Below are 27955 nucleotides of genomic sequence, written 5' to 3'. Positions count from 1 at the left end.
TGAAATCATCTCTGAAAAGGGAAAATGTTTATAACTGAGAAACTATAAAAGGGAAATGCTGGTTATGAATATTTAAATATGCCTGTTAATATGCATTATTTTCATAAGCACATATGAAAACATTTTTCACCATAAAAATAATTTCCCCAAATTACAGACTACATGTTGAGAAGCTGTTATTTTTCTCTTTCATTTAAAAAAATCTGTTACTGTTTTTTAGTTTTATTTTTGTACCAAAACATCTCTAAATAAAGCCAGAAAAATGAACACATTCCTAATCTGTGTCTGTCTGCCTGATCACTTGGTTATGCCTGGCGGCGGCCATCGCTTGATCATGTCTGTCTTTATGATGCTGCTAGGAACGAGAATAAAGACACAAACTAGAAGTTAAACACACTCTGTCCACCTGTCTCTCTCTGTCCACCTGTCTCTCTGTCCACCGGTCTGTCCTGTCTGCTTGCCTGTCCATCCATCCGTCTCTCTGTCCAGGGCCGAGGTCAGGTTTAAAGTAAGGGGTTAACATTTGCCAGGGATAATCTCTCTTTGGGAGGTGATTCCTTCTTGATGTTAAGCAGAGAGAATATATTTTTGGCTGGTGGTGGAGGAGGTGATTCCTTCTTGGTGTTAACCAGAGAGAATATATTTTTGGCTGGTGGTGGAGGAGGTGATTCCTTCTTGATGTTAAGCAGAGAGAATATATTTTTGGCTGGTGGTGGAGGAGGTGATTCCTTCTTGGTGTTAACCAGAGAGAATATATTTTTGGCTGGTGGTGGAGGAGGTGATTCCTTCTTGGTGTTAAGCAGAGATAATATATTTTTGGCTGGTGGTGGAGGAGGTGATTCCTTCTTGGTGTTAACCAGAGAGAATATATTTTTGGCTGGTGGTGGAGGAGGTGATTCCTTCTTGGTGTTAAGCAGAGAGAATATCTTCTGCTCTCCTTTCTTCCTCTTACCCAGAGAGAGAGACTTCGGTGACACTGACTCCTTCCTAGAGTTACCCAATGACAGCCTCTTGATTGACAGCGACTCCTTCCTCTTCCCGGCCACTGAAAACGTATTATTGGGAGTAAGGACCTCCCTCTTCAGGTTATCCACTGACAGTTTGTCCAGAGGAGGAATAATGATGCTTCTCTTCTGTTTCTTACTGGATAGTGCCCCCTTCAGTTCACTCCAGGTCAACACTGAGTCCTGTTTCTTCTTTCTCCCCCCAAATACAGTCTTCTTAGAGGAGGAGCCCCCCATAGCAGATAGGGGGAGAGGAGCCCACCGTAGCAGACAGGGAGGAGAGGAAGAGAGCTGAGGTTCTTGTGTACTGATCTGGAATGACATAATAGCAAACGGTTCATTAATACTAAATTCAAATGACCCAAAACAGACATAATGCAAGACTACTCATTTGCACATAGACACACACACACACATAGACACACACACACACCAAACAAACAGCTGAACTTGGACATGAAACAAACATTCACAAGCAAATATTGGGAAAGACATATACACTTAGACATGGTACACAAAACCAGCATACAGTCAAACACCACAAACAAACTTTCAGAACATCTCTCTCACACACAGATACTCACTGTAGTTGTGTGTTGTGTCACTCTGCTGTCTGTCAAGTCTCCTCTGTGTCTCAGTCAAAATGGAGGCTGTATGACAGTAACACACCTGTTCTTCACCGAGTCAGGACTAAGATCAGATTGAGGATCAGATTCTAACCCACCTGTTCTTCCCCGAGTCAGTACTAAGATCAGATTGAGGATCAGATTCTAACCCACCTGTTACATTACTGATCAGAAGCTGTAAGTAACTTTAGTGTTGTCATCACCAGACAGGTTTAACAGGCTACACTGCATTCTAGCTGACTGTTCATCTTTGTGTGCTTCCTAAAGTGGGGGGGTTAGAAAACCTCTTCAGGCCACACCCCCTTCAGGCCACACCCCTCTTCAGACCACACACCTCAGGCCACACCCCTCTTCAGGCCACACACCTCTTCAGACCACACACCTCTTCAGGCCACACACCTCCTCAGACCACACCCCTCTTCAGACCACACCCCTCTTCAGACCACATCCCTCTTCAGGCCACATCCCTCTTCAGACCACACCCCTCTTCAGACCACATCCCTCTTCAGGCCACACTTGAACATCTTGAACCAGATAGAAAGAATGGAGGAATGATGATGGACCTGTATATTTTAATAACTGACCTTTTTCCACCAACAAATCAGTCCATCCCCCCAAAAGTTTACCCATCCCTGCTGCTATAGAATCACTCTCCCTCCTCCTCTCTCAATCACATTTAGTTATAAATCCCTTTTTACATCGACAGATGTCAAAGTGCTTATACAGAAACCCAGCCAAAACCCCAAACAGAAGCAATGCGACTAGGAAAAACTCCTAGGCTGGAACCTGGGAAGAAACCTAGAGAGGAACCAGGCTCTGAGGAGTGGCCAGTCCTCTTCTGACTGTGCCGGGTGGAGATTATAAGAGTACATGGACATTAAGGCCAGATTGTTCTTCAAGATGTTCAAACATTCATAGATGACCAGCAGGGTCCAATAACAATCACAGTGGTTATAGAGGGTGCAACAGGTCAGAACCTCAGGAGTTAAACCTCTAGAGTCGATTGACGCACCGGTGATACATTTTTAAAAATCCCAATCAATATCCGTCAGTTTAAGGTAGAGATATAATGTCTGTCAGTTTAAGGTAGAGATATAATATCTGTCAGTTTAAGGTGGAGATATAATATCTGTCAGTTTAAGGTGGAGATATAATATCTGTCAGTTTAAGGTAGAGATATAATATCAGTTTAAGGTAGAGATATAATATCTGTCAGTTTAAGGTGGAGATATAATATCCGTCAGTTTAAGGTAGAGATATAATATCAGTTTAAGGTAGAGATATAATATCCGTCAGTTTAAGGTGGAGATATAATATCCGTCAGTTTAAGGTAGAGATATAATATCTGTCACTTTAAGGTAGAGATATAATATCTGTCAGTTTAAGGTAGAGATATAATATCCGTCAGTTTAAGGTGGAGATATAATATCCGTCACACAGACAGGCTCTGGGTACAGCACACAGACAGGCCCTGGGTACAGCACACAGACAGGCCCTGGGTACAGCACACAGACAGGCCCTGGGTATAGCACACAGACAAGCCCTGGGTACAGCACACAGACAGGCCCTGGGTATAGCACACAGACAGGCCCTGGGTATAGCACACAGACAGGCCCTGGGTACAGCACACAGACAGGCCCTGGGTACAGCACACAGACAGGCCCTGGGTACAGCACACAGACAGGCCCTGGGTACGGCACACAGACAGGCCCTGGGTACGGCACACAGCCACGCCCTGGGTACGGCACACAGACAGGCCCTGGTTACGGCACACAGACAGGCCCTGGGTACAGCACACAGACAGGCCCTGGGTACGGCACACAGACAGGCCCTGGGTACGGCACACAGACAGGCCCTGGGTACGGCACACAGACAGGCCCTGGGTACGGCACACAGACAGGCCCTGGGTACGGCACACAGACAGGCCCTGGGTACGGCACACAGACAGGCCCTGGGTACGGCACACAGACAGGCCCTGGGTACGGCACACAGACAGGCCCTGGTTACGGCACACAGACAGGGAGTAGCGGAAGTCGTTCTAGTTTACTGTCCCTGGAATCTGTCTCCGCTCTAGTCTCTTGTTCTCCTCAGACGCTGGCTATGCAACCAGGGTCCATGGTGAGTTCACAAGCATGTCCAGAAGAAAACACACAGGAAGGAGCCTAGGAAACTCTACAGGGTGTCGTCATCTAGGTCACATGTTTTGCATGCTGATGCTGATTCAGATCTGCAATAACATGTTGGGGCTGGACAGGTTCCTTCCTGTACATCATATTCTTCTATATCACATTTGTATTCAGACTCACATTTTATCATGCCTGGTTTTGATCCTGTTTTCTCCACCATGTTCCACAATATAGGAGAGGCAGAAGAAGAAGAGAGAGAGAGAGAGAAGAAAGAGAGAGAGAAGAGAAAGGAGGGAGAGAGAGAGAGAGAGAGAGAGAGAGAGAGAGAGAGAGAGACACAGACAGACAGACAGAGAGACAGACAGACAGACAGACAGAGACTGCGAGAGATACAGACAGAGAGACTGCGAGAGATACAGACAGACAGCCTGAGAGACAGACTTCATATATAACTGTTCATACAGTTCCTCCAGTCATTGTTGTCATCTGTTCAGCGATAGTGAAAGTGGGGAAATTCCCTTCCTCTACAATGTGGATCCTCCTCCTACACTAACTTGTCATGTAGGACCTATTGCACCTGATTACAGTGGAGATTACCTTGATGATTTCACCATGTAAAATAGGGTCTTAAAAGCCCATTGAGCAATGAGGTGTTAACAGAAGCAACATTTTCCATTTACCTGAGTTTCTCCAGTCTATCAGAGAGCAGCTTCACTCCGGAGTCTCCTGAGTGATTGAAGCTCAGGTCCAGTTCTCTCAGGTGGGAGGGGTTTGACCTCAGAACTGAAGCCAGAGAAGCACAGCCCTCCTCTGTGACCAGACAGCCTGCAGAGAGAAGTTGGCATTGAATTGAGTGAAACACACTCAAACACACTCGCACTCAATATTACATGTATACTGCAACAGCATTGTGTGAGACCATCACCACCAAAACCTTCAAGGCACAGCGAGGTCCCCCAGTGCAGCAGAGAGTCGCTCCACTCCTGAATACCCCAAGTCATTGTCTCTCAGGGTGGAGTTTGAACACAGGACAGAGGCCAGGGACTCACAGGATAACTCCGATAGATTACACTGCCTCAGTCTAAGAGAAGAACGAGGGAGAGAGTTGGGGAATGGAGTTGGGGAGAGAAAGATTGAAAATAAGATTTTGGTTTGGTTCCAAATTCATACAGAATATAAAATAAAACTATGTATACCACACACATACATTTATTTTATTTATATATATATATATATTTTTTTTTTTTACAGTGTTTTACTATCATCATTTGTCACCCCAGTTTCTGTATCGCCCAGTGTGGTTCCTCCAGTCCAGCAGAGAGACACTTCAGTCCCATGTCAGTTCCTCCAGTCCAGCAGAGAGACACTTCAGTCCCATGTCAGATCCTCCAGTCCAGCAGAGAGACACTTCAGTCCCATGTCAGATCCTCCAGTCCAGCAGAGAGACACTTCAGTCCCATGTCAGTTCCTCCAGTCCAGCAGAGAGACACTTCAGTCCCATGTCAGATCCTCCAGTCCAGCAGAGAGACACTTCAGTCCCATGTCAGTTCCTCCAGTCCAGCAGAGAGACACTTCAGTCCCATGTCAGTTCCTCCAGTCCAGCAGAGAGACACTTCAGTCCCATGTCAGATCCTCCAGTCCAGCAGAGAGACACTTCAGTCCCATGTCAGTTCCTCCAGTCCAGCAGAGAGACATTTCAGTCCCATGTCAGTTCCTCCAGTCCAGCAGAGAGACACTTCAGTCCCATGTCAGTTCCTCCAGTCCAGCAGAGAGACACTTCAGTCCCATGTCAGTTCCTCCAGTCCAGCAGAGAGACACTTCAGTCCCATGTCAGATCCTCCAGTCCAGCAGAGAGACACTTCAGTCCCATGTCAGTTCCTCCAGTCCAGCAGAGAGACATTTCAGTCCCATGTCAGATCCTCCAGTCCAGCAGAGAGACACTTCAGTCCCATGTCAGTTCCTCCAGTCCAGCAGAGAGACACTTCAGTCCCATGTCAGATCCTCCAGTCCAGCAGAGAGACACTTCAGTCCCATGTCAGTTCCTCCAGTCCAGCAGAGAGACACTTCAGTCCCATGTCAGTTCCTCCAGTCCAGCAGAGAGACACTTCAGTCCCATGTCAGATCCTCCAGTCCAGCAGAGAGACACTTCAGTCCCAGGTCAGTTCCTCCAGTCCAGCAGAGAGACACTTCAGTCCCAGGTCAGATCCTCCAGTCCAGCAGAGAGACACTTCAGTCCCAGGTCAGTTCCTCCAGTCCAGCAGAGAGACGCTTCAGTCCCATGTCAGTTCCTCCAGTCCAGCAGAGACACATCAGTCCCATGTCAGATCCTCCAGTCCAGCAGAGAGACACTTCAGTCCCATGTCAGTTCCTCCAGTCCAGCAGAGAGACACTTCAGTCCCATGTCAGTTCCTCCAGTCCAGCAGAGAGACACTTCAGTCCCATGTCAGTTCCTCCAGTCCAGCAGAGAGACACTTCAGTCCCATGTCAGTTCCTCCAGTCCAGCAGAGAGACACTTCAGTCCCATGTCGCCCAGGGTGTTGCAGCTCAGATTCAGATCCTCCAGTCCAGCAGAGAGACACTTCAGTCCCATGTCAGATCCTCCAGTCCAGCAGAGAGACACTTCAGTCCCATGTCAGATCCTCCAGTCCAGCAGAGAGACACTTCAGTCCCATGTCAGTTCCTCCAGTCCAGCAGAGAGACACTTCAGTCCCATGTTGCCCAGGGTGTTGCAGCTCAGATTCAGTTCCTCCAGCTGGGAGGCTGCTAGAGCAAGGGACAGACTTCCACAGGAAATGACCTCACAATGGACAAGTCTGCAGTCAGAGAATATGGAATTAAAGGGGCTGTATGGATTGGCATTACTCAAAACACTTGTTGTGATAAATATCCCACCTCAGGATCTTCAGTTTACAGTGGACTCATAAGCCTAGTGGAGATCCTCTCCACCCCAGTGTCTGTCAGTTTGTTGTAGTTTACAGTGGACTCATAAGCCCAGTGGAGATCCTCTCCACCCCGGTGTCTGTCAGTTTGTTGTAGTTTACAGTGGACTCATAAGCCCAGTGGAGATCCTCTCCACCCCGGTGTCTGTCAGTTTGTTGTAGTTTACAGTGTGGACTCATAAACCCAGTGGAGATCCTCTCCACCCCGGTGTCTGTCAGTTTGTTGTAGCTGAGGTCCAGCTCTGTCAGATGGCTCTTCTCTGACTCCAGAGGTGAACCTAACGTATCATAGCAGTCCTCTTTGAGAACGCACCCCACAAACCTAGGGAGAAAAAGTAACCTACTCACCTTAGCGTGTGCAGTTGACTTGTGCAGCGATTCCCCCAGTGCAGAAGCCAAGAGATCGAGCCCTGACTTCTCCGTGTCGACGTAGCTCAGATCCATAAACTCCAGTCTGCAGTTGGGACTCCTCAGTCCAGAAGAGAGGAGCTTTAGGTGTGAGTCAATCGTGACGTGGTGACTGATGTCCAGGTCTCTCACGTGTGAGCCAGGCAGCTGGAGATCTGATGCAACAATTTCCCAGCGTCTGGTTGTGAGGGAGCAGTCCTTTAGTCTGAGGAGAGGAAGACAAAACTAGATGTTTAATTAAGTATAACTTTTTATGTTTGATGAAGCTAGCTATCTTGCCACATAGATTAGCTGGCTATTTGCTAACATAGTGACAGATTAGATGGCTAATTGCTAACATAGTGACAGATTAGCTGGCTAATTGCTAACATAGTGACAGATTAGCTGGCTATTTGCTAACATAGTGACAGATTAGCTGGCTATTTGCTAACATAGTGACAGATTAGCTGGCTATTTGCTAACATAGTGACAGATTAGCTGGCTATTTGCTAACATAGTGACAGATTAGCTGGCTATTTGCTAACATAGTGACAGATTAGCTGGCTATTTGCTAACATAGTGACAGATTAGCTGGCTATTTGCTAACATAGTGACAGATTAGCTGGCTATTTGCTAACAGAGTGACAGATTAGCTGGCTAATTGCTAACATAGTGACAGATTAGCTGGCTAATTGCTAACATAGTGACAGATTAGCTGGCTATTTGCTAACAAAGTGACAGATTAGCTGGCTATCTGCTACTGTTGTGACAAGGTGTATCTTCTGTTGTCAAATTGGATTTTAAGAAATGCATGTGCTAACTAATATCTGTTTATTGTGTAACTGCTTTTAATAATCCCTATAAGAAATATCCCATTAATAACAGAATAATAGGTATTCTGCGTGTCATTTTACATGTAGCACTAGTTGTCCCCCGCAAACCTTAGTGAATCTGGCCGTTATGGAATGATCTGTTGTCCTCTGTTAAGGACTTATAATCATTTCTGGCCTGGACTTGGTTTGTATGTGGAATTCTACAAATGCCTGCAAAGCAAACCGGTGATGAATAACATCTGAACCTCCGTAGCCTTCCTGCAGTGTCTAGCTACCGGGACCAGTCTTCTACCTCTAGTGTTGTGCTGTATTTTCTCATGTCAAATTCACCCAGTACTTCCTCTGCGGTTGTGGGCGGAGCAGTTGCCATACCAGGCGGGGGGGATACAGCCCGACAGGATGCTCTCAATTGTACACCTGGAAAAGTTTGTGAGACTTTTAGGTGTTAAGACAAATTTCATCAGCCTCCTGAGGTTGAAGAGGCGCTGTTGCGCCTTCTTCACGATGCTGTCTCTGTGGGTGGACCATTTCAGTTTGTCAGTGATGTGTACGCAGAGGAACTTGAAGCTTCCCACCTTCTCCACTGCAGTCCCATCGATGTGGATAGAGAGGTGATCCCTCTGCTGTTTCCTGAAGACCACAATCATCTCCTTAGTTTTGTTGACGTTGCGTAAGAGGTTATGTTCCTGGGGCCACACTCCCAGAGCCCTCACATCCTCCCTGTAGGCTGTCTCATCGTTGTTGTTAATCAAGCCTAACACTGTGTCGCCTACAAACTTGATGATTGGATTTGAGGCGTGCTTGACCACGCAGTCGTAGGTGAAGAGGGAGTACAGGAGGAGGCTGAGCACCCTTGTGGGGCCCCAGTGTTGAGGATCAGCGAAGAGGAGGTGTTGTTTCCTCCTTCACCAGCTGGGGGCGACCCGTCAGGAAGTCCAGGACCCAGTTGCACAGGGCGGGGTTGAGACCCAGGGCCTACAGCTTGATGATGAGCTTGGAGGGTACTATGATATTGAATGCTGAGCTGTAATCGATGAACAACATTCTTACATAGGTATTCCTCTCGTCCAGATGGGACAGGGCAGTGTGGTGGCGATTGCGTCGTCTGTGCACCTATTGGGGCGGTAAGCAAATTGGAGTGGGTCTAGGGTGTCAGGTAGGGTGGAGGTGATATGATCCTTGACTAGTCTCTCAAAGCACTTCATGATGACAGAGGTGAGTGCTATAGTCATTTAGTTCAATTACCTTTGCTTTCTTAAGTACAGAGACAATGGTGGCCATCTTGAAGCATGTGGGGACAACAGACTGATAGATTACAGATTGACAGATTACGAGGATCACGCTGACAGACAGACAGATTACGAGGATCACGCTGACAGACAGACAGATTACGAGGATCACTCTGACAGACAGACAGATTACGAGGATCACTCTGACAGACAGACAGATTACGAGGATCTGATTCATTTTTCTCATGATACTTCTTGTTCTTCATGTTTGTCAGAGTGAGAAGGAAGAAAATGTACATCTCAGTCAGAGTTTTAGGCACTTCTTCAGAACATGTTCCCAAAAGCCATGGCAGTAATCCAACAGAAGACCGGTATGTGGCACATGATGTGGAGGCTTCTTGATGTCTTAATGTGTGAGATGATTTTGCTGGCCAGGTTCTCATCATCACTGAATCTCTTCTTGAAGTATTCTACTTTCTGTGGATATTTCAGATTCCCCTTGATGAGGTTTGTCAGCAGCACGTCCACTGATGTTGTCTTAGTTACATTAGACAACCTTCTGTTGTTATGGAAACACAGTGGAAGTTGACTTTCATTCAGACCAACCAAGATGAACTACAACTTTACCGTCGACCACCTTCTTAGTGTCCTTCTTATCTGCTAGTTCAGGGTGGAAGTCACTCCGGAGCTCCAACATACTGTACTGGTTAACTTGTTTCGATTCAAGTCCCCGAATGGAAGGGTGAAGACAAAATCTACATCCTGATTGGCTCTTCCTTCTGCCCAGTCAAGGATGAACTTCTGCACTGAGACTGATTCTCCGATGCCAGCGATACCCTTGGTCAGCACAGTTCTGATGAATGCCTCTTGTTGGAATATGGATCTAAAGATGTCATTGCAGTTGATTGCATGATCTTAAAATGCTTTGGTCCGAGCCGTATCTTCAATCTGCCGAACCTCATGCTCTTTATTGACTACCTTCACTCTCCCCAGCTGTGATGTAGAGCACTTTGTACAGTAGATCTCGTTGAGCAATGTTGGATTCCCCAGCTGTGATAGAGTTCTGTATAGATGTTGTTGAGCAATGTTGGATTCCCCAGCTGTGATAGAGTTCTGTATAGATGTTGTTGAGCAATGTTGGATTCCCCAGCTGTGATGTAGAGCACTTTGTACAGTAGATCTTGTTGAGCAATGTTGGATTCCCCAGCTGTGATAGAGTTCTGTATAGATGTTGTTGAGCAATGTTGGATTTCCACGTTTTGCAATGCCCTCAAAGATGTTCCCAAACTTCTTCCTCGTGTTGGACTTGTTGTTTTTTTAGTCCTTGCAGGTCTACTTCTAATAAGAAAAAATATATAGCTATTGAGTATTATGTTAGTCCGAGTGTGCCGTTCTAGTGTCTGTTATATGTCACTATGGGCGTTTTCACACAAAGTTAGTTTGCTTATTTGCTACATAGTATGTTTTCATTGGGTCTGGTCGGTTTCACATCGCCAAATGAATGAAAGTGCCTAAACCAAACCACGTCTTCTTCATGCTGGTTGACTCATCATAGGTTGTTTTTGTACAGTACTTAACCTCGTACTCCCAACGTAGAGGATGCTGCGCAGCCTAATCAGGTGAAGATTAAAATGTGTGACTTCTTTACAAGGTCAATTCATGATGTTAGCGTAATACATCCACTTTAAACAGGATAAAGTTCAGGCCACCGCTGTGTTTTAAATGTCGCAAAATGCAGACGAAAAGTGAACTGTAATGGAGATTAAAATGGTGTGTTATTTAAGCAGCCCTGTATATCTGTTCCACCCAAATAATACAGAGGTTCACTGAAACTCACTCAATGTGTTTCTCTATTTCCTTTGAGAATGAACACATTTCTGTGTGACTCACCAGTAGCTGGATGACTTGTCTCTGTAGAGAGAGAGAGGAAACACTCAAGCTCTTTTATTAAAGCTCTTATTTATCTTCGGAAATATCTTTATGGTCTTTGATCGTAAAATGGAAAACAAAAAAGGGAGATATAAAGTTTGTCAGCAGCAGCATGTTAACTGATAGTGATATTAATGTTAACTGACCCCCCCCCCCCCCCCGTGACTCTGATGTAGGCTACAATTGACTGTAGAAATTACAGTAAATGAACTGCAAAAAAGTTGCCAGTAAAAGTATGGTAAAACAACAGTGATTTACTGCAAATTAGAATTAAAACATTCATTGCTGTAGATGTACTACAATAACTTACTGTTTATAAATAACAGACATTTGCTGTATTTTTTTACCCCTTTCTAATTACAATATATCATTATTATTATTCTATTTCACAGTTTATTTTACTTGTATCTAAGACATTTATAGGAATTAAATTACTGTAATTTACTTTACAGTCTTTTTGCTGTAAAACTACAGTTATCAGCTGCATGTGCTTTTACAGTAACATATGACATTTACAGATAAAATATGCCAATTGTACTGTAAACTTCTAAAACATTTGCATTACCAAAACAAGTAAACACAAACCAAATAATATGTTCTTACGCATGGTTTAATGTAAACAAACCAAATAAAGTGACAGTAAACACATTCAATAAGCTCCCATAGAACAACGTCACCGTGCCAGTAACTGTAGCCACATGGGCTGCGTCACAAACGCCTCGATTACAAACCTACACCTTTCCCCTAGCACCTATCAACAGGTGTAAATCTGAAAACGATTCACCGGGACAGAATACAACTGTTTAATCTTAATAGTATTGGTATAATATAACTTCACCAAATCAAGGGTTTCCGTTATAGCATTAGTTAGGATGGATTCAACCACCCCATCTACAAAACTGAGAAGCATCTTCCTTTACAAATGAAAAAAATGCGCAAAATGTGTAATGATATTCCAGCTTGTATGTGACATAAAAACAATGATAGTTTGTCACAAGGCTATTCTGCAGTCAGATAACAAAGCCATTTTGTTTCAACCAGAGGGTTTCAAATGTATCCATCTTCAGAATAGATCGAGGTCCTGAAAAAGGGGCGTGTTTATAACTGGTTCAGAAAGTGACAGTATTACAGATAAGAACGGTACTGGTTTACTGTATGTATCTTAGCTTTTGAAATGAAAGTAACCTTTCAGACAAAGGTAACTCAGAAATTGCATTGCCTCGCTTTGAGCTTAAAACAAATATACAGCGGGGAGAACAAGTATCTGATACACTGCCGATTTCGCAGGGTTTCCTACTTACAAAGCACGTAGAGGTCTGTAATTTTTTATCATAGGTACACTACAACTGTGAGAGACGGAATCTAAAACAAAAATCCAGAAAATTACATTGTATGATTTTTAAGTAATTAATTTGCATTTTATTAGGAGGCTTTCACTCCCAGGGTAAACACAAAGTATGTAGTATTGGTAAGGGTCGTTGGACTTTTTAATCATGTGAGATTATGGTTCGAAAAGATCTCGTGGATATTTTGTCTTATTCCCAGATTTCTAATTATGCATTTCCCAAAACTACATACTCAAGCTTCAATAAGTGTTGCCTACTCAAATTGAGTAAATGCTAGACATTTCCAAACATCCAAAGTAGCATTACTTCCTCGACAATGTGTCCATTTCAGTTCATACGGGATCATTTTCAAACACTTAAGGTGTAAAACACACAAAAAAAGAGTCAACCCCAGTGACAAACCAAACTTACTTGAGCAGGTCACAACTGACTAAAATAACTTAAATGTTTGTCTCAGGAGGAACTATAGTTGTTCAAAGTCCATTATCTTCCTGAGCAGAGTACAGACGTACATTAATTATGTCTCTTCTTCTCCACTACGTTTTCTTGCTGACGATCTCTGCTGTGGCGGATGGATTGATTCCATCAAAACATCTGTGAAAACACATCCAGGCAACATTTTAGAAATATGATTATGTCCCCTGATGTCTTCAATAGTGTCTTAAGTGTCCGGCATTACCTCTGTACATTGTCCCCAGTGTTTATGCTCTGACAAAGGAACCTTACAAACTTATCAACATATCTTGACTCAATGAACTTGACAAACCAAGCGGTGATACTAAACGCCTCACTTTAAAGCCCCTCCCCCAGTGGCATTCTCCCCAGAGAAAAGAAGCATCTTCTTGTTGACCTTTGGATGAACTCTAAGGTGAATTCTCCTCCTTGGTACTGCAGACTGAAGGTGTAGAATGAGGAGAAAAGAAGCATATTTTTGTTGACCTTTGGATGAACTCTAAGGTGAAGCCTCATCCTTGGTACTGCAGACTGAAGGTGTAGAATGAGGAGAAAAGAAGCATCTTTTTGTTGACCTTTGGATGAACTCTAAGGTGAAGCCTCCTCCTTGGTACTGCAGACTGAAGGTGTAGAATGAGGAGAAAAGAAGCATCTTTTTGTTGACCTTTGGATGAACTCTAAGGTGAATTCTCCTCCTTGGTACTGCAGACTGAAGGTGTAGAATGAGGAGAAAAGAAGCATCTTTTTGTTGACCTTTGGATGAACTCTAAGGTGAAGCCTCATCCTTGGTACTGCAGACTGAAGGTGTAGAATGAGGAGAAAAGAAGCATCTTTTTGTTGACCTTTGGATGAACTCTAAGGTGAATTCTCCTCCTTGGTACTGCAGACTGAAGGTGTAGAATGAGGAGAAAAGAAGCTGCCAGTTGGAGTGGACCGACATCACTACCTCCTTCTCCATGCCGACATCACCACCTCCTTCTCCATGCTTATCATCCATTTGGCAGCAGCCATTTGGCAGCCATTGTGTCACCTGAAATCAGATCACATTTATGTTTCACAATTCACTGTATATAGACTTTTCTATTGTGTTATTGACTGTACGCTTGTTTATTTCATGTGTAACTCTGTGTTGTTTGTGTCTCACTGCTTTGCTTTATCTTGGCCGGGTCGCAGTTGTAAATAAGAACTTGTTCTCAACTGGCCTATCTATCATACACTAACCTACTAACCTAAGTTGTTCTCAACCTGGTTAAATAAAGGTGAAATAAATAAAGGTGAAATAATAAAGGTGAAATAATAAAATAAATAATGTTACCTCTGTGAAACATTGCTATAGTAAGGCCCGGTCTAAAAAGCAATTTCTCACACAGAAAGTCTCATTGGATACACCACCTTGAACAATCAGTGTTGGTGAGTCAGGCAGAGGAATCGATCCCTCCACATCTGTCTACCTTGAACAATCAGTGTTGGTGAGTCAGGCAGAGGAATCGATCCCTCCACATCTGTCCACCTTGAACAATCAGTGTCGGTGAGTCAGGCAGAGGAATCGATCCCTCCACATCTGTCCACCTTGAACAATCAGTGTTGGTGAGTCCGGCAGAGGAATCGATCCCTCCACATCTGTCCACCTTGAACAATCAGTGTTGGTGAGTCCGGCAGAGGAATCGATCCCTCCACATCTGTCCACCTTGAACAATCAGTGTCGGTGAGTCCGGCAGAGGAATCGATCCCTCCACATCTGTCCACCTTGAACAATCAGTGTTGGTGAGTCCGGCAGAGGAATCGATCCCTCCACATCTGTGTCTGACACCTGAAAGATAGAAAACAACTCATTCTATAACTTTCAATTCACATATTTTGAACATTTGGCACATCATCATTTTAAACTTCTGAAATACATTTTAAAAGATGAATATCTTATGCATGTGATGCAGATGAATGTAAAACTCACATCGGCCTGTAGAAGGAATGCATCCGCCCTTCCTTTGAAATGGGCCATGAGCAGGAGGACAACACCAGGCCAACTGCAGTCGCTCCACCCTTTTCAAACCTTGTGTAGGGGAAGGGTCCCAAAGACCCTCCTCATTATTGATTAAGGGGACTTTAAGACTTATATGCTTGCTACAGGCCTTATACCAGCAGGTCTCACTATCATCCTGTTGCTATGTCTGATCTCTGCCACTGCACCTTGCACAAACTATCTATATTAGTCATCGTGGTTAAGACCAAGCTGTAGCAAGAACGTGCCTGCAGGCTAGGTGAGAGACAGACCGGAACTAGGTAAAGAGCTGAGAAGTATACACAGTCTAGGTTGGCCACTTTGATCTCGTGTGACAGTGGAAAATTCTGATGATACTTAGAATTTAGAGAAGCTACTCTTCTAGGTATCTGCATTAAAGTAACCTCAGTTAATTGGACATATACATTGACGTAGGTGATCACACCACTAGGGAGTGATCACATGTATATAATCAGCTGTGCCCTTAGGTGGGCTGCAGAACTTACTCTGAAACATACACACTGTGTTTCCATTGTCAACTTCTGTCTGCAGTTGCATTAATAAAGGTGTGACTGGTTTACTTAAAGAAGATATTGTCTGACTGCTGATTTCACCAATAAGCCAATGATTGACAAGGAAAAAGGAACCCCGACACTTGATAATCTTTCCTTTTTTTCTGCCATCGTTGCATCCATTTATTCCAGGATTGAGACCACCATTTATTCCAGGATTGAGACCACCATTTATTCCAGGATTGAGACTTACTGCCAGTAACTTGAAGTGGTTGTAGAGTTCCTTCTGTGTGAAGAGGTATGGCCACTTACTCCTCAGCTCGGCTATCTTAAATGCTGGACTAGCGGTGATGGCACAGCGCTGTAAGTGAAATGTTGCTTGCATGAGCTGCGAGAGTTGTCCTCTGTCACCTCCTGTTGGTCTCTGGAATAAAGCTGCTCCGTTTCCTTACGCTTTGCCTCCAAAGTTTCTTCTGTGGGAAAGTCAGGCTGTCATCTCACACAGCCGTGTCTGTCAGGCTGTCATCTCACACAGCCGTATCTGTCAGTCTGTCATCTCGCACAGCCGTGTCTGTCAGGCTGTCATCTCGCACAGCCGTATCTGTCAGTCTGTCATTTCGCACAGCCGTGTCTGTCAGTCTGTCATCTCGCACAGCCGTGTCTGTCAGGCTGTCATCTCGCACAGCCGTGTCTGTCAGGCTGTCATCTCGCACAGCCGTGTCTGTCAGGCTGTCATCTCGCACAGCCGTGTCTGTCAGGCTGTCATCTCACACAGCCGTGTCTGTCAGGCTGTCATCTCACACAGCCGTGTCTGTCATCTCACACAGCCGTGTCTGTCAGGCTGTCATCTCACACAGCCGCGTCTGTCAGGCTGTCATCTCACACAGCCGTGTCTGTCAGGCTGTCATCTCACAAAGCCGTGTCTGTCAGGCTGTCATCTCACACAGCCGTGTCTGTCAGGCTGTCATCTCACACAGCCGTGTCTGTCAGGCTGTCATCTCACACAGCCGTGTCTGTCAGGCTGTCATCTCACACAGCCGTGTCTGTCAGGCTGTCATCTCACACAGCCGTGTCTGTCAGGCTGTCATCTCACACAGCCGTGTCTGTCAGGCTGTCATCTCACAAAGCCGTGTCTGTCAGGCTGTCATCTCACACAGCCGTGTCTGTCAGGCTGTCATCTCACACAGCCGTGTCTGTCATCTCACACAGCCGTGTCTGTCAGGCTGTCATCTCACACAGCCGCGTCTGTCAGGCTGTCATCTCACACAGCCGTGTCTGTCAGGCTGTCATCTCACAAAGCCGTGTCTGTCAGGCTGTCATCTCACACAGCCGTGTCTGTCAGGCTGTCATCTCACACAGCCGTGTCTGTCAGGCTGTCATCTCACACAGCCGTGTCTGTCAGGCTGTCATCTCACACAGCCGTGTCTGTCAGGCTGTCATCTCACACAGCCGTGTCTGTCAGGCTGTCATCTCACACAGCCGTGTCTGTCAGGCTGTCATCTCACACAGCCGTGTCTGTCAGGCTGTCATCTCACACAGCCGTGTCTGTCAGGCTGTCATCTCACAAAGCCGTGTCTGTCAGGCTGTCATCTCACACAGCCGTGTCTGTCAGGCTGTCATCTCACACAGCCGTGTCTGTCAGGCTGTCATCTCACAAAGCCGTGTCTGTCAGGCTGTCATCTCACACAGCCGTGTCTGTCAGGCTGTCATCTCACACAGCCGTGTCTGTCAGGCTGTCATCTCACACAGCCGTGTCTGTCAGGCTGTCATCTTGCACTGACTACAGTCGATGAGCCTGAGAGTGTTTTTCTCTCTTAGCTGTACCAAATCAAATTTCAAATCAAATCCAATTTTATTGCTCACATACACATGGTTAGCAGATGTTATTGGTCACATACACATGGTTAGCAGATGTTATTGGTCACATACACATGGTTAGCAGATGTTATTGGTCACATACACATGGTTAGCAGATGTTATTGCTCACATACACATGGTTAGCAGATGTTATTGCTCACATACACATGGTTAGCAGATGTTATTGCTCACATACACATGGTTAGCAGATGTTATTGGTCACATACACATGGTTAGCAGATGTTATTGGTCACATACACACGGTTAGCAGATGTTATTGGTCACATACACATGGTTAGCAGATGTTATTGGTCACATACACATGGTTAGCAGATGTTATTGGTCACATACACATGGTTAGCAGATGTTATTGCTCACATACACATGGTTAGCAGATGTTATTGCTCACATACACATGGTTAGCAGATGTTATTGCTCACATACACATGGTTAGCAGATGTTATTGGTCACATACACACGGTTAGCAGATGTTATTGGTCACATACACATGGTTAAGAGATGTTATTGGTCACATACACATGGTTAAGAGATGTTATTGGTCACATACACATGGTTAGCAGATGTTATTGGTCACATACACATGGTTAGCAGATGTTATGCTCACATACACATGGTTAGCAGATGTTATTGGTCACATATACATGGTTAGCAGATGCTATTGGTCAGATACACATGGTTAGCAGATGTTATTGCTCACATGCGCATGGTTAGCAGATGTTATTGGTCACATACACATGGTTAGCAGATGCTATTGGTCACATACACATGGTTAGCAGATGCTATTGGTCACATACACATGGTTAGCAGATGTTATTGGTCACATACACATGTTTAGCAGATGTTAATGCGGGTGTAGCGAAATGCTTGTGCTTCTAGTGCACCAATATCGGTGCACCAATATCTAACAGGTAATTAACAATTCCCCAACAACTACCTAATACAAGTAATCTAACAATTCCCCAACAACTACCTAATACAAGTAATCTAACAATTCCCCATCAACTACCTAATACAAGTAATCTAACAATTCCCCATCAACTACCTAATACAAGTAATCTAACAATTCCCCAACAACTACCTAATACAAGTAATCTAACAATTCCCCAACAACTACCTAATACAAGTAATCTAACAATTCCCCAACAACTACCTAATACAAGTAATCTAACAATTCCCCATCAACTACCTAATACAAGTAATCTAACAATTCCCTATCAACTACCTAATACAAGTAATCTAACAATTCCCCAACAACTACCTAATACAAGTAATCTAACAATTCCCCATCAACTACCTAATACAAGTAATCTAACAATTCCCCAACAACTACCTAATACAAGTAATCTAACAATTCCCCATCAACTACCTAATACAAGTAATCTAACAATTCCCTAACAACTACCTAATACAAGTAATCTAACAATTCCCCAACAACTACCTAATACAAGTAATCTAACAATTCCCCAACAACTACCTAATACAAGTAATCTAACAATTCCCCAACAACTACCTAATACAAGTAATCTAACAATTCCCTAACAACTACCTAATACAAGTAATCTAACAATTCCCCAACAACTACCTAATACAAGTAATCTAACAATTCCCCAACAACTACCTAATACAAGTAATCTAACAATTCCCCAACAACTACCTAATACAAGTAATCTAACAATTCCCCAACAACTACCTAATACACACAAATCTAAAGGGGTGAAAGAGAATATGTACATATAAATATATGGATGAGTGATGGCCGATTAGCATAGATAAGGTGCAGTGAATGGTATAAAATACAGAACATACATGTGATATGAGTAATGTAAGATATGTAAACATTATTAATGTGGCATTATTGAAGGTGACTAGTGATCCATTTATTAAGAGGTTAATTTAATTCACAAACAAGGGATGGTTCAACTCAATCAAACAGAGAATGAGATTGATGCACCTCTCTGGGGAGGGATATTGTCTTTGTTTTTCGTCTGAAAGTCTATCCTTGATGTACTGGATGGTCTTCTGGATGCTCTCTGCGTCTCCCTCTGTCTGGAGCTTTATGCTTTTCAAGAGGATCTGATTGGACTCCAGTGAGATGCCCAGAAGGAAGCGGAGGAAGAGGTCTAGATGACCGGTCTCGCTGCTCAAAGATGCATCCACCGCACTCCTCTGCAAGTCATGCAGTGTTTTCTGCTGCTGCTCAGAACCTCGGTTCTGAACCTGCTGCTCAGAACCTACAGGTTGTGGCCTGTAGTCTTCATCCTCGCTCCAGCTATCATCCCTGTAGCCCTCATCACTGTTGCCATCATCCTTGCAGTCATCATCCCTGCCGTCATCATCCCTGCAGTCATCCTCCCTGCAGTCATCCTCCCTGCAGTCATCATCCGAGTAGTCATCATCCCTGCAGTCATCATCCCAGTAGTCATCATCCCTGTAGTCATCATCCCTGTAGTCATCATCCCTGTAGTCATCATCCCTGTAGCCATCATCCCTGCAGTCATCCTCCCTGCCGTCATCGTCCCAGTAGTCATCGTCCCTGCAGTCATCGTCCCTACAGTCATCATCCCTGCAGTCATCATCCCTGTAGTCATCATCCCTGCAGTCATCATCACTGTAGCCATCATCCCTGTAGCCATCATCCCTGCAGTCATCCTCCCTGCCGTCATCGTCCCAGTAGTCATCGTCCCTGCAGTCATCCTCCCTGCCGTCATCATCCCTGCCGTCATCATCCCAGTAGTCATCGTCCCTGCGGTCATCATCCCTGAGGTCATCATCCCTGCAGTCATCATCTCTGCAGTCATCATCCCTGTCTCCAAAATATGTGTCCCCAGAATCACTGTAATTTTTTCTTGGTAGCTCTTGGTAGTCTCTTAAACGAAATGGGCTGACATTTTCACTGGCATATGAGTAAGCAACATAGAGTGCTGCAAAGAACTCTTGAATTGTGAGATGCACAAAGCTGTACATCTTTGCTTGAAACATAGGGTCCTCCTCTCTGAAGATCTCTGTGCACATCCCTGAGAGCAAGAAGGCTTCGTTGACATCAATGCCACACTCTCTCAAATAGTCTTCAGAAAACACCCGATTGCTCTTTTCCAGGTTTTGGAAGGCTAGTTTTCCAAGCTTCAGAATGATCTGTACGTCAGACTCTGACAGATTACGAGGATCTGGTTGGTTTTCCCCATGGTACTTCTTGTTCTTCATGTTTGTCAGAGTGAGTAGGAAGCGAATGTACATCTCAGTCAGAGGGACTTTTCCATGGTCATTTTCGCTCAACATGTCCCCAAAAACCTTGGCAGTAATCCAACAGAAGACCGGTATGTGGCACATGATGTGGAGGCTTCTTGATGTCTTTATGTGGGAGATGATTTTGCTGGCCAGGTTCTCATAATCACTGAATCTCTTCTTGAAATATTCTTCCTTCTGTGGGTCGTTGAATCCTCGAACTTCAGTGACACGGTCAAAACAGTCAGAGGGTATCTTATCAACTGCTGCTGGTCGGGAGGTTATCCAGAGGAGAGCTTCAGGAAGCATATTCCCCTTGATGAGGTTTGTCAGCAGCACGTCCACTGATGTTTCCTCGGTTACATTAGACAACCTCTTGTTGTTATGGAAACACAGTGGAAGTTGGCTTTCATCGAGGCCATCAAAGATGAATACAACTTTACCGTCGACCACCTTTTTTGCATCCTGCATATCTGTTAGATCAGGGTGGAAGTCACTCAGGAGTTTCAAGAGATTGCAGTCATCTTTGATCAAATTCAAGTCCCTAAATGGAAGTGCAAAGACAAAATCTACATCCTGATTGGCTATTCCTTCTGCCCAGTCAAGGATGAACTTCTGCACTGAGACTGTTTTTCCGATGCCAGCGATGCCCTTTGTCAGCACAGTTCTGATGGGTACCTCTTGTTTGGACTGGGATTTGTCATTATGTTCCTCTGTCTTAGGGTCTAAAGATCTAAAGAAGTCATTGCAGTTGATTGCATCGTCTTGAAATGCTTTGGTCCGAGCCGTATCTTCAATCTGCCATACCTCATGCTCCTTATTAACCCCTTCACTCTCCCCAGCTGTGATGTAGAGTTCTGTGTAGATCTTGTCAAGCAATGTTGGGTTTCCCCGTTTTCCAAGCCCCTCAAAGATGCTCCCAAACTTCTTCTTCATGTTGAACTTGTGTTTGTCCTTGACTTTTGGCAGATCTTCATCTAATGAGGAAAGAAAATTGTTAGTGTCGTGGGATGTATAAAGTATCTTTCCTTCAGTTTTTTAATCTGCAGTATTCAGTAACATAACAACACCTTCAGTTACTGGTTTCAAAGTCCAATTTCCTGCATGGGCGTACCTTATGAGTATGTTTGTGTGTCTGTGTATGTGTGTTAGTCTACAATTGGTACATCCATTTTTGGACTTTAAAACTAATTATATACTGTATACCCATTGATTCTTGAAGAATACAACTTACAAATACCTCATGAGCTTAGTTCAACTGTCGTACCCTTTCAGAACACAGAATATTAGCTTAATTGTATTGTATTACTTGACAGGGATACTGCATATTAACTAATCAACATTTCTGTAATAATTGGTCTTGTTTTTGTTGAGCTACAAAAATAACAATAAATAATTGTCTTACCAGCACCATGCGAAGGCATAGTAACACTGATGTTTTGATAAACTGAACCTCCGACATCGCAGCCAACAAGTTGGAGTGCAGCGACAACAGAACCACCCTGAGCCATAATGGAGGACAGTGGATGAGCAGGTTGAGCCATGATGGAGGACGGTGTAGGGGCAGGTTGAGACGTAATGGAGGACGAAGGACCAGAATGCTGGACTGGAGCGAGAGACTGAGGAGTCTGATCCATGATATCAGACAGTCAGTGTCCTCCCCCTGAGAGAGACAGAGAGACAACATAAGTTGTAAGTTTAACAACAAAACATTTGAGTATGCTAATAGGTTCTTAGCTTATTGGTTATGACAAGGTAAGATAATTGTAAATATTTATTTATGTCCTGTATTCCATTCGTTGAAATGACTTGAAATCTTACGGGCTAGTGGCTTTATCATATCACACAGGACCTGCAGTACAGACTAGTGGCTTTATCATATCACACAGGACCTGCAGTACAGACTAGTGGCTTTATCATATCACACAGAGACCTGCAGTACAGGCTAGTCTTTATCATAACACACAGGGACCAGTCTTGTCCCATCGCGGCAACTCCCATACAGACTCGGGAGAGGCGAAGGTCAAGAGCCGTGTGTCCTCCGAAACCCAACCCCGCCAAGCTGCACCGCTTCTTGACACAATGCCCACTTAACCCGGATGCCAGACGCACCAATGTGTCGGAACGAAACACCGTGAGACCGTGTCAGTGTGCATGCGCCCGGCCCGCCACAGGAGTCGCTAGAGCGCGATGGGACGAGGACATCCCGGCCGGTCAAACCCTCCCCTACCCCGGACGACACTGGGCCAATTGTGTGTCGCCTCATGGGTCTCCCGGTCGCGGCCTCCTGCAACACAAACCGGAATCGAACCGGGATCTGTAGTAACGCAGACCGCTGCGCCACTCAGGAGGCCCATAATTATCATTTTTAATAGCTTCCAATCCACATTCTCAAAGTGTATTACTTTTTAGGGGCCTCCCGGGTGGCGCAGTGGTCTAGGGCACTTCATCGCTAGCTGTGCCACCAGAGGCTGGGTTCGCGCCCAGGCTCTGTCACAGCCAGCCGCGTTCGGGAGGTCCGTGGGGCGATGCACAATTGGCCTAGCGTCATCCGGGTTAGGAAGGGTTTGGCCGGTAGGGATATCCTTGTCTCATCGCGCACCAGCGACTCCTGTGGCGGGCCGGGCGAGGTGCACGGCCCAACCTGGTAGCTAGGTGCATGGTGTTTCCTCCGACACATTCCGGGTTGGAGGCGCGCTGTGTTAAGAAGCAGTGTGGCTTGGTTGGGTTGTGTTTCGGAGGATGCATGACTTTCGACCTTCGTCTCTCCCGAGCCCGTATGGGAGTTGTAGCGATGAGACAAGATAGTAATTACTAACAATTGGATACCACGAGATTGGGGAGAAAAAAGGGGGGGAAAATTTAAAATAAAAAAATAAAAAATATTACCTTTTCAAAATTCATTAATATTCATTAATAACCAGCTCTGGTTATTAAATCAAATCCAATTTTCAAATCGCTTCCAGCTGTCCAAACAACATCATAAAATAATCTAAAACCACTTACTATAGTACACCCATTAGAATTGCCATTTTCATTGAACTGATTTTACATGAATATTTCCTGTGATGGGTTTAATTTTCAATACCTTCCTATCCATATGAGCTACAGATCTACAGGCAAGTGCAGTGGATTCCTTGACCTTTCACCTTTAAAAAAATAATAAAAGATTCCTCCCCTTTGGTCCTCTGTAAAATGTGTTTCATGTTACTGCTGTGGTTACTGATTCACGTCCCGATCTACTTTTCCATGGCTTTATATCCAGATGGTTTGGAAATCTAACACTGAAAATACTTTCCAATATTGTACATATTGTTGGATTTCTTCACATTATATTGTGTTACAAAGTGGAATTAAAATGAATGTAAGTACACAAAATACTGTAATGTCAAAAGTGGAAATGTCTTAACATTTATTTATATTTTTTTAAGATGAAGAAAAAATAAACCCCTAATATACCTTGATAAGTGTTCACCCCAATGAGTCAATCCATGTTAGAATCACCTTTGGCAGTGATTACAGCTGTGAGTCTCTCTGGGTAACTCTAAGTCTTAGGTAAGTCTCATAAGAGCTTTCAAAAACTATTCAAGCTCTGTCAAGGTGTTGGGGATCATGACTAGACAGCAATTTTTTTTTATTTTGTCATAGATTTTCAAGCATGTTTAAGTCAAAACTCAGGAACATTCACTGTCTTCTTGGTAAGCAACTCCAGTGTATATTTGGCTTTGTGTTGTGGGTTATTGTCCTGCTGAAAGGTGAATGCCTCTCCCAATGTCTGTTGGAAAGCAGACTGAACCAGGTTTTTCTCTAGGATTTTGCCTCTGCTTAGCACCACCACACATCTTGAAAAACTCCTCAGTTTTTGCCAATGACAAGCATACCCATACCATGATGCAGCTGCCACCATGCTTGAAAATAAGGAGGCAGTTACCCTAAACATAAAATAAAAATTATCTTTACTTAACTAGGCAAGTCAGTTTAGAACAAATTCTTATTTTCAATGAAAGCCTAGGAACAGTGGGTTAACTGCCTTGTTCAGGGGCAGAACAACAGATGTTTTGCCTTGTCAGCTTGGGGATTTGATCTTGCAACCTTTTGGTGACTAGTCCACTGCTCTAACCACTAGGCTACCTGCCGCCCCTACACTCTAACCACTAGGTTACCTGCCGCCCATACACTCTAACCACTAGGCTACCTGCCACCCCTACACTCTAACCACTAGGCTACCTGCCGCCCCTAGGTTTATTAATTTAGGCCAAAAAGTATTTTTTTCTTCTTCAGTGGAACTTTAGTGCCTTGTTCCATATAGGATGCATGTTTTGGGAATATTTTGTATTCTGTATATTTATATTTGTCTTTTCACTCTGTCATTTGGGTCATTATTGTGGCATCACTACGATGTTGTTGCTCCATCCTCAGTTTTCTCCCCTACAATTTCACACAGAGTGAGTCCATCTACAGTGCCTATAGAAAGTCTACACCCGCTTCAACTTTATTCACATTTTTTGCTGCCTTAAAATGGCCACCTCAGTCTCCGGACTAGAACCCCCATTAAAAACCCTGTGGTTTGAATTGAAGAGGGCAGTCTATCATCGCAGACCAAGGATATTCAAAGATATAGAAAGATTCTGTCTGGAGGAAATGTCTAAGAATCCTCCCAATGTGTTCTCCAGTCTCGTAAATCATTTGATAAAACGGCTCAGTATAGAGTACAGTGTCTTTGTAGAAAATCAAAGGCGAGGAATTTTAGAAAAAATAAAAAGGTGTCCCTTTTGATAAGAGACGTCAAGGAAACAATGAAGAGACATTATAGATCAAACGTACATAACATACATAAACATTACACAACAAGTTGGAAATCGCAAACTCAACAAAGAGTGGTTAGGAAGGAATCGGTGACAGTGCCTAACTGCAAGCATTGCAACTGGGAAGTCGGGAATAATCGAGCTCTGACAGGGAAAATACGTTTTGAATGGTCATCTAATTCGGAATTGTAAATCCGGCCTCTTTCTCTTTCTTTGATGACAACATTTGTCCACGAAGGTCCGTCGCTCCACCATCTTGTTCAAGTGAGCACAGCACAACAAGGTGAGTCCAAGAATGTCTTATATGCTGCTGTATAAATGGTGTAATATGCCAGGGAGATGTGTATACTGTAGCTAAGAAAGTAATACTAAGTGTATGTTGTGTAGTAAGATGTTAGTAGCCCATGTAACTCACTCTAATAATTTGGTCTATTTTCACCAAACGTTACTGTTCTGACTTGGTGGTGCACATATAGCCTATAACCTGTTTTCGAGAAATGCAATCATCTAATATTGTAAGAGATTTCATTGTCTGCTTGTATGTCTCTTTATTTATCCTACGCCTGACTTGGTGTACAGGGAGAACACTGTAAGAACGTCCCATGTTCTGAATACTGTCGCTGTACATTTCAAAAGCGCTTAACAAATAGTTATATTGACTACGTCAGTCCTAGATTGCTCATTATTGTATTAATCAAAATTTATGGATTGGCGCTTATCGTCCCCTGATGCCATAGTTTGTACATCTTAATTGCCAGTAGAAACCACATTTGTTTAAGCAAGTCAGCCATATCAGCTATGTTTTTTAAAAAGGCAGTAAATGAGGCTGAATGTTTTGCTGCCAGACAAGGCTCCGCTGATAGCCAGGTGTAGCAGTGGTAAGGTGTAGCTTTATGTAGGTCGTAACAGTTTGTGGGCACCGTTTGTCATCGTTATAGTGAAATGAATGTATTGTTTACTGTCGTGTTGTGTCGTGTCGTGGCGTGTCGTGGCTTTGCTGACATGCACTCAAAATATTACGTTTTTTTGCCCAAAATGTACATGCTAAAATCGCCACTGTCCACAACAAGTCCATTTGATCGGGGGAAATGCGCACATTGTTTTTATGCAGATATTACAATATTCACATTAAAATCCGTCGCCAATTTGATGGAAACCTGCCTGCTAGGGTGCGTTCCCAATTAACTATCTTGTCTCAAAAAAAATAGCTTTGCGTAATGACATCACACCTAAAATAAAATGCGCATTAATGAATGTGTGCCCTCCCACCTATCCGTTTAATCTGTTTCATGTCTCAGGTAACCTGCCTGCAATTCCACCTATCGGTTTCATGTCTCAGGTAGCCTGCTTGCAATTCCACCTATCTGTTTCATGTCTCAGGTAGCCTGCCTGCCCTCCCACCTATCTGTTTCATGTCTCAGGTAGCCTGCCTGCCCTCCCACCTATCTGTTTCATGTCTCAGGTAGCCTGCCTGCCCTCCCACCTATCCGTTTCATGTCTCAGGTAGCATGTCTGCCCTCCCACCTATCGGTTTCATTTCTCAGGTAGCCTGTCTGCCCTCCCACCTATCGGTTTCATGTCTCTGGTAGCCTGTCTGCCCTCCCACCTATCGGTTTCATGTCTCTGGTAGCCTATCTGCCCTCCCACCTATCGGATTCATGTCTCAGGTAGCCTGTCTGCCCTCCCACCTATCGGTTTCATCGGTTTCATGTCTCAGGTAGCCTGCGAAAGCCAGCATGGATAGAATGCAATAATTTACTAATATTTGCCATATTGTAATCATTCTCATGTGCCAACGTGTGCCAACATGTGCCAACGTATCGCCATGCCGTGCCATGCTGAAACGTGCACTCTATTAGATCTTGAAAAATGTAATGGTGTAACTTGCCAGCCAACCAGAAAAGAAAGGCGAAGCAATTCAAGCATTCTTTAAAGTCAGAACAATCCTTGTCCTGTTAATAAATTATTTTTCATAGTTGGACGTGGCGCTTAAAGTTACATGACATCACGTGACCTCCGTACCTTCAAAAGTAGCCTATTCAGTAATTATCATTTATTCAAGAAACATCGTTTCCATCATACTTTGTCACAATAAAGAAAGTCAGACAAAAGAAAAATCCACACCTGTCGATCTTTTGAAAACGTTTCCTATATCTGCCGTTTCCATTACACATGACGCAAATATTATAGATCTTTTGAAAACGTCTCCTATATCTGCCGTTTCCATTACACGTGACGCAATTATTATAGATATTTTGTCCCGACATGGCTATTGTCGATAGTCCATAGAAACCTGCCTAGAGAAGAGATACAATGTATACATCATGTCATAAGTAGACTAGGTATGTCCTCCTACCTAAAGACGAAGAAAAAAAAGATTCACCTGATAATTGTTTCTTCGTCTGGCAATCTTTTGATGGCCTTTCGTTTTTACTTCCTTGTTGAGCGCTATTTGCGAATTTTGAAGTTAACGTCAAAGTTACTTACTCTTTTTGACCGATAATAGCCTCGTTCTCGTATTTGTCTATAGCCTATTTAAATAGGTCAACAATAGCCCTATCCATGACGTTAATGAATATAATAGACCCTTGAAGCAGAAGAATTGGAAACCGGCTAGTCAGGAAATCATAAGAGCCCGCCCCTTCTCTGATACTGCGTCTCGTTCTC

General features: G+C 44.0%; 1 pseudogene; it reads right to left on the bottom strand.

Moving 5' to 3' along the window:
• Window positions 1–186: 186 nt before the first annotated feature.
• LOC139424326 (NACHT, LRR and PYD domains-containing protein 3-like) lies at window positions 187–27925 on the bottom strand (annotated as a pseudogene).
• Between the last annotated feature and the right edge of the window lie 30 nt (window positions 27926–27955).

The sequence above is a fragment of the Oncorhynchus clarkii genome, chromosome 13 (assembly GCF_045791955.1).
Source record: "Oncorhynchus clarkii lewisi isolate Uvic-CL-2024 chromosome 13, UVic_Ocla_1.0, whole genome shotgun sequence".
Taxonomy (NCBI): domain Eukaryota; kingdom Metazoa; phylum Chordata; class Actinopteri; order Salmoniformes; family Salmonidae; genus Oncorhynchus; species Oncorhynchus clarkii.
This window is presented reverse-complemented; position numbering and strand designations above follow the sequence as displayed.